Below are 12,320 nucleotides of genomic sequence, written 5' to 3'. Positions count from 1 at the left end.
TTAATGAAATTATATGCTGTCTGAGATTTTTTTTTTTAATGTAGGTGACAGAGGAATAAAAAGAGTAAGGATAAAACAATATTGGAGGAGACACCAAGATGACGGCATAGGTAAACACTGGAAATTGCTGCCTCACACAACCACTTCAAAAATATAACTAAAACACAAAACGGACATCATCCAGAACCACAGGAAGGCTGGCTGAGTGGAAATTCTATAACTAGAAGGAAAGAGAAAAGCACACTGAGACTCAGAGAAGGTGCGGAAGTAAAGTGCAGAGGTACAGAGGCGCACGCGGAAAGGGCTGGCAACTGAGGACATGGTTGATTTTTTCAATCGGGAGGGAGTCTCAAGCTCCCAACTGCTCTGAACTCCAGTTCCAGGCAAGAATCTGGAGACCCAGAATCATATGGGGAGAAACTGGACTACCTCGCATCGGGCGGAACTCGAGGGCGGCTTTCTCTCAGAGGTGCTTGCAGTGATTACTGCAGGACACTGAGACCCGGGACCTCCTAGGGAAGGACTGAGGATCAGCCATAGCTGTTTGCTCTGCCCTGTTGATTCCCTGAGACCCCACCCCACCCAAGCTGTGTGAAGATGCTTTTGCATATGAATGACCTGGCCCTTTGCAATCTAAAATTACCTAACTAACTGCAGCTGGGTCAGAGAGACCCAGAACATCCAAAAGAAGGCCCAAGGCCCCACAGCAGCTTGCATTGCTACACAGCTGGGCCTCATCTGGGCACCTCCAAACCCCAAACAAAGAAGAGGAATCTGCAGATCTCCCCATAGTTCCTGCTGGGTAGCCTCAGGCAGAGGCTAAATTAGCACCTCCTTAGAGACACAAGAACCAGTGTACCCAGTGGTTAGAGTGGGACCATCCAGACTACAACTCCTCAGATCCATAAGGGACACACTCAGGGGGCAGACTCAGTGAGCACCAAAGCCCCACTGAAGCAAGTCTTGCCCCAAAAGGGTGTCTCCAGCACAGAAGTTCTCCCACTGCAGGCACAGCTGATTCTCACAGCCAATTGACCTGGAGGTCAATTCCATCCAGTGATACCAACAACAATAAAGGCTTAACTACAACAAGAGTGTGCACAAAGCCCACAAAGGGGTTCACCAAGAGTGTCCACCTCAGATAATTGGGGGGGCTGATCCACTGGGCCCTATAGGACACCTAGCACACAAAGCCACTCTATCAACACAGGGAAGCAAACAAAATGCAGAGACAAAAAAACAGGTCACAAATGACAGAAATGGAGGAAAGCAAACTACTGGATATAGAGTTCAAAACCACACATGTAAGGTTTTTCAAGAATTTTTTAGAAACCGCCGATAAATTTAGTGAGACCCTCCATAAATCTAGTGAGACCCTTGAGGATATGAAAAAGGGCCAACTAGAAATTAAGCATACACTGAGTGAAATGAAGAATATTATGTAGAGATACAACAGCAGACTAGAGGATCCCAAGAATCAAGTCAAAGATTTGAAATATGAAGAAGCAAAAAATGCCCAACCAGAAAAACAAAAAGAAAAAGAATCCAAAAATATGATGATAGTGTAAGGAGCCTCTAGGACAACTTCAAGCATACCAACATCTGAATTATGGGGGTGCCAGAAGAAGAGAGAGAGCAAGATATTGAAAATCTATTTGAAGAAATAATGACAGAAAACTTCTCCTACCTGGTGAAAGAAATAGACTTACAAGTCCAGGGTGCGCAGAGAACCCCCCCAAAAAAGGAATCCAAAGAGGACCACACCAAGATACAACATAATTAAAATGCCAAGAGCAAAAGACAAAGAAAGAATCTTAAAAGCAGCAAGAGAAAAACAGTCAGTTACCTACAAGGGAGTACCCATACGACTGTCAGCTGATTTCTCAACAGAAACTATGCAGGCCAGAAGGGAGTGGCAAGAAATATTCAAAGTGATGAATACCAAGAACCTACAACCAAGATTACTTTAGCCAGCAAAGCTATCATTCAGAATTGAAGGTCAGATAAAGAGCTACACAGATAAGAAAAAGCTAAAGGAGTTCATCACCACCAAACCAGGATTATATGAAATGCTGAAAGATATCCTTTAAGAAGAGGAAGAAGAAAAAAAAGGTAAAGATAAAAATTATGAACAACAAATACATATCTATCAACAAGTGGATCAAAAAATCAAGTGAATAAAAAATATGATGAACAGAATAAACTGGTGAATATAATAGAATCAGGGGCATAGAAAGGGAGTGGACTGACAATTCTCAGGGGGAAAGAGGTGTGGGGGGTGAGGGAAGAGGCTGGAAAAATATCGTACACTATGGATGAGGACAGTGGGGGGTGGGGAGGTAAGGACAGAGGGTAGGGTAGGAACCAGGTGGAGGGGAGCTATGGGGAGGAAAAAGAGAAGCAACTGTAATAATCTGAACAATAAAGATTTAATTTTTAAAAAAAGAAAAAAAAACAATATTGGCCATCAGTTGATAGTTTTAATTGGATATTGGGTACATGGAAGTTCATTATACTATTTTCTCTACTTTTATTGTAACTATTTGGAACTTTCCATAACAAAAAAAATATATTTTAAGTGCTTTACTAGTAAATACATGAATGATGTCATAAATTATTCATTTAAAAAATATAAACTGGACAACTACTTTGAGTGACAGATACTATGGGGCATAAAAATTGTAAAAGATTATCCTCATAATATTCTTATTGCTTCATCATCAATTTAATTTAAACAAGATTAAGGAATTAGATGGAGGCTTTGTGGAAATTTTGAAAAGAATTTTGAACACTCCTAAAAACATCAGTGCTCTTCATTAAGTCCTAATGCCCATCATAACTTGTATATTCTTTTCTTTTAATATAGTATCACCAGCACTAGTCTGCTATTAATTAACCATGATTAGGATAATTTTCTAATTTATAGATATAGAACTTAAATGAGAAGACGAGGAAAGAGAAATAAGCCAAACTCCCTGAGAGGGAATTAAAAATGGTAAAATTATCTATTGTTTGCCATCTTTCACTCACATGGTACTCTTAGTTCAATAGAGAATAGCTTGATGATAGTCAGGCCTGAGAACAAAGCTGGCCTCAGAGACTTTCAGTCAAGGCAATGTGCAAAACAGCTGACATGTACAGGACTGTGAAAGTTAAGAATATGAACTTAAGGTAATTGTAGAAATATGGATAGATGTCTCTGCTGCTATCACTTGGGAAAAAATTAAATTATTGTTGTTTAAGCCACCCAGTCTGTAATATTCTGTTAGGGTAGCCCTAGCCAACTAATAATACAAAGGATAACTTTAAAACTTTTGTCAAATGGTTCCCTAGAGTAGAAAAGAGAGCAAGGTGAAAGAATATGAGATGAAAATTAAATTTCCTTGCCGAAACCGGTTTGGCTCAGTGGATAGAGCGTCGGCCTGCGGACTGAAGGGTCCCGGGTTCGATTCCGGTCAAGGGCATGTATCTGGGTTGCGGGCACATCCCCGGTAGGAGATGTGCAGGAGGCAGCTGATCGATGTCTCTCTCTCATCGATGTTTCTAACTCTCTATCGCTCTCCCTTCCTCTCTGTAAAAAATCAATAAAATATATTTAAAAAAAAAAATTTCCTTGAATATACCTCATGTTAAAAGCTTTGAATTTGAAACCAGAATATTATCCTATCTAATAATAGACAAACATGGTAATTGATCATACCTCTGCTATGCTTCCCATTGGCTATTCAGCAGGATATGCAAATTAACTGCCAACAAAGATGGCGGCCGGCAGCCACGCAGCTGAAGCTAACATGAGGCTTGCTTGCTCCAGTGATGGAGGAAGCCAAGGTTCCCTGCCTGCCGCGGCCCAGCTCTGAGCTCTGGATGCAACAATGTTTCAATTATAGAAGCTAAACAAACCCCAGATACCTGCTTTTAGCCAGCCATGGCCTCAGAGCTGGAGACGGCTCTCAGCTCCAGTGACAGCTATAGGAGGTAAATAAATCCCAGAATAAAGAAAAAAAAAGAGTCTGGGAGCTTCGGTAGCCCGCCAGCCTGAAAATGGCCCTCAGCCCCTTACCCAGACTGGCCAGGAACCCCAGTGGGGACCCCCACCCTGAAGGGGTTGTGACCAGCTGCAAACAGCCATCAGCCCCTCACCCAGGCTGGCCAGGCACCCAAGCGGGACCCCCACCCTGATCTGGGACACCCTTCAGAGCAAACCAGCTGGCCCCCTCCCATGCACCAGGCCTCTATCCTATATAGTAAAAGGGTAATATGCAAACTGACCCTCACAGAAGAAAGACTGGGAATGACTGGTCACTATGACACACACTGACCACCAGGGGGCAGATGCTCAATGCAGGGGCTGCCCCCTGGTGGTCAGTGAGCTCTCACAGGGGGAGCTCTGCTCAGGCACAAGCCAGGCTGCCGGCTGCCAGTACAGCAGTGGTGGTGGGAGCCTCTCCTGCCTCCTCAGCAGCGCTAAGAATGTCTGACTGCAGCTTAGGTCTGCTCCCCACTGGCAAGTCGACATCCCCCAAGGGCTTCCAGGCTGCCAGAGGGATGTCTGATTGCCATCTTAGGCCCAATCCCCCAGGGAGCAGGCCTAAGCCAGCAAGTGGTCACCCCTGAGGGCTCCCAGACTACAAAAGGGCACAGGCACTGAGGGACCCCCTACCCCTGAGCACACAAATTTTTGTGCACCAGGCCTCTAGTATAATTATAAAACAAACAAAAACAAAAAAAGAGCCCTGGCCAGGTGGTTTGGCTGGTTGGAGTATCCTCCCATATACCAAAAGTGTTGTGGGTTCGATTTCTGATGGAGGCACATACCTAGGTTTTGGGTTTGATTTCCAGTTGGGGAGTGTGCAGGAGACAACCAATCAATGTTCCCTCTCACACTGATGTTTCTCTCTCTCTCTCCCTTCCTCTCTCTCTAAAATCAATAAAAATATCCTCAGGTGAGGATTAAAACAAACAACAACAACAATGAAGAAAACAAAAAGCAAAATGCACCAAATGCTGTTAACATAATATCAAGAGCCTAATCATCTCAAGTTACTTTAAAACTTCATCATTTGACTGTGTGGTTATTAGGAGTTATACCTAAAGGCAAAAAACAAACAAATAACAACAATAAAACAGCAAGTAAAACACAAACTGTTTTCAATTATCACACTGTTAGTAATAAAACTAGAATTGATATTCTGAAATAGGAATAGAGATACACTAATACACAGGAATGATAAAGCAAATGAGAAATTATGCTGAGGTGATATTTAGCATAAGATAAAAGATAGGGATATAAAATATTAAAAACTTAAGTAAAAACCTTGTAGTACTATAGTTGAATTGGAAATATGATGTATTTTCTTTAAGAAAAATGTTTATTCCCAGCACTGTAAAATCCTAGAAACAGTGCCCAACTCAGGAGCAATGGGCATCTCTAGAACTCAGATTTTGGCCTCTGAATATGATTTCTATCTATAAAGAACCAGGACTACTTAGATAAAGAGATTATGAGGCAAGAAATATAACAAGAGTCTGGAATGTCTTGTCATCCTAGAAATCCAGGAAGCTATGAATGGATTTAAACACACCAAGTATGTTACTTCTATAGCTATGTGCATATCCTTTACACCAGTGGTTCTCAACCTTCCTAACGCCACAACCCTTTAATACAGTTCCTCATGTTGTGGTGACCCCCAGCCATAAAATTATTTTCGTTGCTACTTCATAACTGTAATTTTGCTACTGTTACATATCATAATGTAAATATCTGATATGCAGGATGTATTTTCATTGTTACATATTGAACATAATTAAAGCATAGTGATTAATCACAAAAACAATATGTAATTATATATGTGTTTTCCGATGGTCTTAGGCGACCCCTGTGAAAGGGTCAGTTGACCCCCAAAAGGGTCGCGACCCACAGGTTGAGAACCGCTGCTTTACACAATTCTATAAGAATAATCAAATTATTTGAAAAGAGATAAATAAAAGGAATCAAGCATTTAACCTTCCTGTCTGCACAAATTATATTTCCAAATAGCTGATGAGTACTTGAGCTTATAAAGAAAGGAGTGATGAAGTAAGAATGTCACCATCATGCAACCCTTGATGATGATAGGCAATTTTCACCAATGGCTGCAAAGACCATGAGGCAAAAACTGATGGAGAAGTTTCTAATAGGTGTATCAGCTTACAATCAAATCTATGAATTAGTCTCAATTCACAAAAAGAGCAACAACCGTCTTAATGAATCTCCTGACAGAAATCCACATCATCATCAGTATTATTGGAAAAAAAAATCAAAAACTGAATATGGTCAGGCCTCTAGGTCTGTCAGTTCACCAGAAATATAGTAGAAGAACAGGTTAATGACAGGACAGAATCAGCAAAGTCCAAATCATAGGAAAATTCTGCAGGACCATCAACCTGACTTATTTAGCAATTAAACTGCAACAGTAAATTAAAAGCAGAAAAGAAAGAGCTATAGATTCAGGAGACTAAGATCATTTATCAATCAAACACAATGAGAGCACCTCATTTGGATCCTGGATCAATTAAACTATTTATTTAAATTGAGATTATTGAAGAAGTTTAAAAACTGACTAGATATTTGGTAACATTATGAAAATATTGGCAATTTTTTGAGGTTTGATAATGGTACTATGGTTATGTTTTTATTTAAAAAAGAGAAGTCCATTACTTTTACAGATACTGAAGTAATTACAGAAGAAATAATATGTTGTCTTGGATTTGCTTCATAGAAACTAGTGGAAGTGGGAAGGGGGCGAGGGAGATATAGATAAAACATGAGTGACAATAAATTGATAAATATTAATCAGAATGATGATCACATAGGACTTCATTGTACTATTCTCTTCACTTTAGCATATGTCTGACATTTTCATGACAAAAAGTATACAGAGAGAGAGACAGACAAACAAGAGATATTCTCTTCACAGCTCAATCACAGTCTTTCTTGTGTGAATTGCTAACATGGGTTTTATTCTCTCTGGGCAACCCACCTGTATTCAATTTTCTGGAAGAAGAGGCTCTGACTCCTCTTTCTCCTGGAATTTTGGTGGACGTATTAGCTACATACTAGGTCTAAGCTTTCACCTGGAAGCTTTGCTTAGTCAGTTAGTGCCAAGGAATTTGCCCCTTTGGTCAGAAGAAAACAGTTTATCCTTGCAAGACAGCATCTCCAAGGATGAAATGGAACTAGAAAGACAAAGAACATTTAATAAGGGCTTAGAATTTAGTAGTTCAGTTGTTAAAATTCTGATAACAATCCTGGCCTGTTTAGCTAAGTAGTTAGAGTGTCGGGCCTCACACCTAAGAGTTGTGGGTTCACTCCCCACCCCTAAGGCTCCTGCAGGAGGCAGCTAATCCATGTGTCTCTCTCACATCAATGTTTCTCTCTCTTTCTCCCCTACCCTCCCTCATTTCCACTCTCTCTGAAAGACAATGGAAAAAATATCCTCAGGTGAGGATTAACAAAACAAAACAAAATTCTGACAACAGTTCTTTTTCTAGATTAAAAAATAAAAGTGAACTCCAGTAATTTAGCTGATAGAGCAAGGATACAATCCCAGGGTCACTCATCTCCAAAGTATACACCTATCCAATGTGACAGCACCATCTCTTCCCACATGCACAAACCTAGACTATGGGTCCAAGAGCTGGGGACCACTGCCAAGCCAGGAATGACACAGACCCTTTGGTGTAGCATGAGAAGGGCTAAGTGGGAACCCGGCAGACTGTGCTTTGTTTTGATTTGTTTTGTTTTGTTTTGTTGGTTTGTTTTGTTTTGTTTTGTTGCACACCCTGATGTTTGTATAGCCAAGGAGACACTCGATCTCCTTCACCACCTGCCCCATTCTCTCCTGGATTTGTGTGACAATGGAGCAGTACCCAAGAGTCATGAGTCCAGCTCTCCTCATAGAAAGACAGATCGTCTCTTTTCCTGGACTTGAGAGGATCTGATTTTTCACTTATTATGGAAAGTGATGGCCTCAAAGCTAAAAAGGGAGGACTGGATAATTCACTGTACAGGGAAGCTCAATATTTCTTGCTCTGCTTTTGACATGTAATAGGGAAACTGAACAAGGGAGGCTTCTCAGATGTGGTCAGCTTTAAAGGAATGGACTCCCTGATCCTAGTATCAGAGCTGTCAGGTAACATTTCACACAGTGCAGGATCTTATATCTGAATTACAAAATCAGGCAGCTTTCTCTGTGATCTCTAACCCCTGTCATGCTGTGGCTGATCTCTTTCATATCTCCACATACTCTCCTCTCCTTCACCTCCCTCAGCGTGCCTGCAGCTGCTTTCTCTCTGCTGCACCATCAGAAGGCCTGCCTCCCTGCCACTCCTCCTTCCCAGGACCCACTCCCCAGAGGTGGCATTCATGTGGCACAACTCCTAAGTTAAATAGAAGTCCAAGGGGTTTCATGCTGACTGTGACCCCCTGGATTCTCAAAAAAACTATATACAGCCCTTGAATTTGCATCTGGTCAATGATGCCCAGACATATCTTGGGATTCTTTGATTAAACCTTGACCAGGGGCCAGAGTACAAAAGAAGACTGCCCCAACAAATGCAGCAAACACACAAACACACCAGCCAGATTCTATTACATGGATACATAAAAAGACCTAGATTTTGCCCTAACTGGTTTGGCTCAATGGATAGAGCATCAGCCTGGGGACTGAAGGGTCCCCGGTTCAATTCCAGTCAAGGGCACACGCCTGGGTTGTGGGCTTGATCCCCAGTGGGGGTTGTGCAGGAGGCAGTCAATCAATGATTCTCTCTCATCATTGGTGTTTCTCTCTCTCTCTCCCTCTCCTTTCCGCTCTGAAATCAATAAAAAATATATTTATTAAAAGAAAAGAAAAAGCTTTAAAAAAATGTAAAGGGTTTTGTCTATATGCTCCCACACTCACCCTCAATCTCTGCAGGACTCTTCCCAAGTGTTCAGCATCTACAAGGAATGGGCCAGATTATGGAGTTATGAGTTAGAACACACTACAAAGTACTCCATTTCTTCCCACATTTCTTCACTAAGAAAGAAGGTGTAGAGAGGGAGCTGGGCTTTATCTTTGAAGAGGCTCTTTACTTTCAACTCTCTGTTCTATAAGAGGGACTTTGCATAGATTCAAAGCCATACATTTTGCCTGGGGCTCTCAACATTGGCAGGTTCTCTGTGCCTAGTCTCCTCATTTTTAACATCATTATAACAGACTTCTCCAAGAGGTACAGGTCCTCATGGGAAGGCAACTTTAAGTTCACCTTCCCTTCAGACCCAGACAGCAACAGCATGGTTACTGGTAGAGGTTAACATGGCAAGAAACTCAAAAGCTTTTTCCAAGTTGCGGAGGGGTGGGGGGTGGGGGGCGGCGGGCCGGGAATAAAGGTGATTCCAAAGTTCCTTTCATTCTAGAAGCCTGTTCGTCTAATGCATGGAGCAAGTTACCCATATTTCCACTAGGGCTCAGCTTCCAATCTAACAAGTGATCTCAGATATGTTAGGAATTAAATGGTTTCCTTCCCACATCAACGTTTAGGAACTGGGTGGTGAAGCATCAGCAAATTATGGAAAGTTTTAAATTTATAATAGTCCCCACAGTTAAGTTAGCTCTTGGTGTCTGGAGATGGATGCATTATCTTCCTTTGCTGAAAACCACTTCAGAGAGGCTAGGAAATCATGGACATGTGAACTAATTCTTTGCCATAGTTTATTCACTTATTTCCATGAAAATTAAGGGCCAATGAGCAAAATGAACTAATGGGTCTTTTGTACCTACAAGGAATTAGGTCAGGCTCCACCTATAGGCATTTATTATTAATTCATCGATAGTTCTAATCCAAAGGATTGAGAATTAGGGGACAGATATCTCCCAGCATTTCTAGAGAATTTATGAACTAACAATAGTGACTGAGCTCTTAAACAGTTCCTAGCTTGGAGGATGTTCTGGATAGAGTGGGGTGAATGGATGTACTTCCCATCCATTCCTATTTTTCTTATATCTGGAAAAGGTGAATGGTTTCCCAGATTTAAAACAACAATTAAAGATAATAACAACAAAATCAACCACAAAAAGAAAGAGCATTTTTATTTCTGATCTTAACTGAAGATAAATGCAGCATATTTCCAGTGTGTGGCACAATGTGATGGTCATTCTCGAAGCAAGGACTGGGGTACAGCAGTGAAGAAAACAGACAAAATTTGTGTCCTCCTGGAGCTTATATTCTAGTTCTTGAGGATCTTTCGATCCTTTCTAGAGTCCCCTGCCAGCCATTCCAACTTGGGCCTTTCTTTCCAAAAATCCATTTCCTAAATCACTCTGAAAATAGAAAAAGTTTTCCTGATGAGAATTCTCCCACTTTATCCCACTCCCTTACTCCCAGACGTTTATAGGCTCCAAACCAACAGAGAGCAGCCCACCAGTGGCTCAGCCCTGAGACAAGGTGAAGGTCTATCCCACAGGAGTTATTGGCAGGTCCTTGCCCTTCTTGAGATGTGGAATAGGGTAAGGAGAGGTTGCTGCTATTGGGACGGAGAGGTCTCTGAGTAAGAAAAGCAAAAGTGAGGTGTGATGGGCGGAGTATACCTTCCTTCTCAGTGACCATTGCTCATTTTGTCTGCAGGAGCGAAAAGGCTGAGGGATATAACGGCGAACCCCAGGTTGCCCACCAGCGAGAGTAACAACCCATCTACTCTCTCCCCAGACCTGCATCCTGTGCTGCTGTAGTCTGGGAGTTCACACCAGATGGCCCAGAGAAGTGACCAGAGGGGGAAATGCACTTGCTGTACATTCAACCCAAGAAAAGACTAGTGCCAAACAATGGAGTGTGCGGGAGCTGAAAGAAAACTTTGAGTCCATTCAATTGGCCTCTTCTCATGGGTGATGAAAGGCCAACAAGCAGCAGCCCCAAGGCCATGTAGTCATGTGAGTGGCCTAGTGTTGTGCATAATTTTCTCTCCTCCCTATCAACAGGCCAAAGCTCATGGAACTTCCCAGAATAGCTGAGGACCCTGGAGCAACTGAGTGGGGGATCTGGGAAGGAAGTGGGGTTGAAGATAGGAGGGTGCTGCCCAGGGTGAAGGAAGCCATGTGGCTGGCAAGTCTGGGAGGAAGGTTGCTGTAAACACAAAGGGAGGTGTGAGCAGGGGTGTGATGCTAGCTGGATGGCTTCATGCCTGCAGGACAGCTCACCTGTGTGGTCTCCAAAATGGAACTCGTGATGGGCAGAAAACCTTGGTCCTGTAATCTCTCAGAGGTCTCCTTAGATTAGCCAACTTGGGTCCATACATCAACTGTGGGCTTATCTCCTCCATAAAATGGGCCTTTGTCCTGTCCTTGTGTCCTGTCAACCTCCAGAGTTCAAAGGAGGATGACATTCATCATGCACGCCTATTACCCCTAGCCAAACCCATGCCTGTTTGCCTCGCTGCTTTCTTGTCCCAGCTTACTCCCCTCTCCAGGTCCAAGGGACAACGAACTCCCAGGGCCAGAGAGGAGCAGATCTCTTTAGGGTAGCACGTCCCCTGGAAAAGAGCCATCCCTCACCAGCTCCCTATTCGAACACACAATGTGAGTTTAATATCCAAAACGTGTCATTTCTCCCAAACACAAAAATAACAGAGACTTCGATGGGCCTCTCATTTTGCCTACCCCATGCTGAATGCCTTTAAAACTGCCTTCATGTAGATAAGAGAGGATTGTGTACATCACACAAATGGTGGAAGGTAATAAAACAAACATCAAAGGTGAGCTCCCACGTACTCACAGTTCTTTCTCTATTTGCAACAAAGACAGGAAAAAGGAGGAAACCTCAGTGTGGAAGGGCAGCGGGTTAGAAATGTACCCTTCTGGGGGTCAGTGAGCCCATCCCTGAAGTATTGACACCTCAAAGTGTCAGGTGCCAAACTTCCTGGGGCCAAGAAAGTACCCCCTTTCCCAATTCTCCTATACCGTGCCACTGCAACCACAGCAAAAGTCTCCAAGGAGACGATTGGAAAGAAATGGCCATCAGCATGTCATACCTTGGGTCCCCGACCTGGGAACAGGCCCTCCCAATCGTTCCTGTTGTCTGTAGGAACCCAGGAATACAGAGGCTGGAATCTAGAGGGGGACGCGCACAGGCAGAGCCTGGACATTCTAGACACAGTTGCTTTCCCCAAGAGCCACCAGCCAGGTGCAGAAACAGGTAAAGGCAAAGAAAAGTGAAAGTCGGAGACCATTTAGCAAACAAGAGTCAAGTTCATCCGAAAAGGCTTATACAATTTCAAGTCCAGTATTTTATTCATTAAACAAGGAAAA

Source organism: Myotis myotis, unplaced genomic scaffold (genome assembly GCF_014108235.1).
Source record: "Myotis myotis isolate mMyoMyo1 unplaced genomic scaffold, mMyoMyo1.p scaffold_m19_p_2, whole genome shotgun sequence".
In the NCBI taxonomy this organism is placed as follows: domain Eukaryota; kingdom Metazoa; phylum Chordata; class Mammalia; order Chiroptera; family Vespertilionidae; genus Myotis; species Myotis myotis.
The sequence above is the reverse complement of the archived record's forward strand: the minus strand, read 5'-3'. Positions refer to the sequence as shown.